General features: G+C 44.5%; 1 non-coding gene across 1 annotated transcript; it reads left to right on the forward strand.

The window, feature by feature from the left end:
* Window positions 1–1,319: 1,319 nt before the first annotated feature.
* LOC125891031 (U1 spliceosomal RNA) lies at window positions 1,320–1,483 on the forward strand. The gene has a single exon (XR_007449602.1). It is a non-coding gene; the product is annotated as a U1 spliceosomal RNA (small nuclear RNA).
* The last annotated feature ends 500 nt before the right edge of the window (window positions 1,484–1,983 follow it).

Genomic DNA, 1,983 nt, shown 5'->3' on the forward strand with positions numbered 1-1,983 from the left:
AAGTGAGGATGGGTCACCTGTTGCATCCTGTACAGCTTTGTGGATGTGTGAATGTCACAACATTGCTACTGTACATGTGTTTGTTTGTGTGTGTGTGTGTGTGTGTGTGTGTGTGTGTGTGTGTGTGTGTGTGTGTGTGTGTGACTGCAGCCCTGCCCTTCCTTGACGCACAGCTGTCTGCGATCCCCACAAACAATAAGCGACCAGCACACCGCCACAATAAAAACAAACTGTACCACATGCTAAAGCTATTAGACTCATCCAATGGGCCCCAGTGGACAACTTGACGGCTGGTATGTCAACAACGTATGACGTGCGTCGTCCGCTTGCTGTGGAGGTGCAGAGGGGTTCACATGAGGGCAAAATCTTTATTTATTGTGTTCAATGTTGGGAAACAACCAGCATTAAGGTGGGGTCCTTTTGTCATGACTGAATAACAATGCTTGTTGTGACCTTCACTCAAAGTTTAAGTCTAACATTTTATAGTTCTTGGTTGATACACAGTGTAATATAAGATACTGCTGTAAGTAATTTTCACTGGGTTGATCTGGAATATCCTGTGAAGTTGAGCTGCCAAAAGACGTCATCTGACAGCTAAATAATCGAAGGACTTTTTTCTTGTCTTTGCTCTGCCAGAAGCAACCATCTTCTCCTCCTGTTGCTGCTTTTTGGCATTTTTATGAAGCAGTCCAACAGTTTTAAGCTATTATTTTTGACAGGCAGTATAATCTGTGTAAGACCCACGTCTTAATAGAAAATATAAAAATCAATCAATAGAATAAATGCATGTATCGTATTGGTCTTTCTCATCGTTCCAGCATCAGGTTGTGCACAAGGACTTAAATGAAAATATGTACTCAGCTGTAACATTTTGTTTGAGGAGTGTAACAGCCAAGAGCTGCGTGTTTGTTTATTTTCTCTTGAAATCAAACAATAATTATATTATTATCTTACAGTATGAGACTTTTCTCATGGTTAAATGCCCTGACAACCCCATGATCCTGATGATGCAGATTAGCTGATGAGTGTTAAATTTTTATTAATTTGTGTGGTGCTTGGTCACAAACCTTAACAGAGAAACCAGTATGTAAGATTGGACACTAAGTTTTGAGGGGCTCCACAGCCTCTCCCAAGGCAGTGCCAACAGTATCACTATAATGACACAGGGGGCAGCCTTTAGCATCTGTATGAGACTCACCAGGCTTTCAGCTAATTCCAATGTAAACCCATGTGTGTCATTATTAGACGTTCAGAGCAATGGACAAAGATTTAAGAGCATGAAAGTCAGCATAGGGTGAGAGGAAGTGGACCCAATAAGCATACTTACCTGGCAGGGGAGATACCATGATCAAGAAGGTGGTTCACCCAGGGCGAGGCTTGGTCACTGCACTCCGATTGAGCTGACCTCTGCGAATTCCCCAAATGTGGGAATCTCGACTGCATAATTTCTGGTAGTAGGGGACTGTGTTCGCGCTCTCCCCTGATTTCGGGGCGGCAGTAGCTCAGTCCATAGGGACTTGGGTTGGGAACCGGAGGGTTGCCTGTTCAAGTCCCCATCCGGACCAAAATATGGCGCGTGGACTGGTAGCTGGAGAGGTGCCAGTTCACCTCCTGGGCACTGCCGAGGTGCCCCTGAGCAAGGCACCGAACCCCCCAACCGCTCAGAGCGCCTGTCATGGGCAGCCCACTCTGACATCTCTCCACTTAGTGCATGTATAGGTCCAGTTTGTGCATGTGTGTGTTCGGACCTGTGTGTAATTGACAACGGAGTGAAAAATTGAATTTCCCCTCAGGATTAATAAAGTATATAAAATTAAAAAAAAAAAAAAGCACAGGACTTCAACCCAGGAGGCCAGTGTTTGTGTCTCATGTGAAACCAAGGTTTAAAGGGATAGTGCACCCAAAAATGAAAATTCAGCCATTATCTACTCAGCCATATGCCGATGGAGGCCCTGGTGAAGTTTTAGAGTCTTCACATCCCTT

Source organism: Epinephelus fuscoguttatus, linkage group LG6, assembly GCF_011397635.1.
Source record: "Epinephelus fuscoguttatus linkage group LG6, E.fuscoguttatus.final_Chr_v1".
Classification (NCBI taxonomy): Eukaryota; Metazoa; Chordata; class Actinopteri; order Perciformes; family Serranidae; genus Epinephelus; species Epinephelus fuscoguttatus.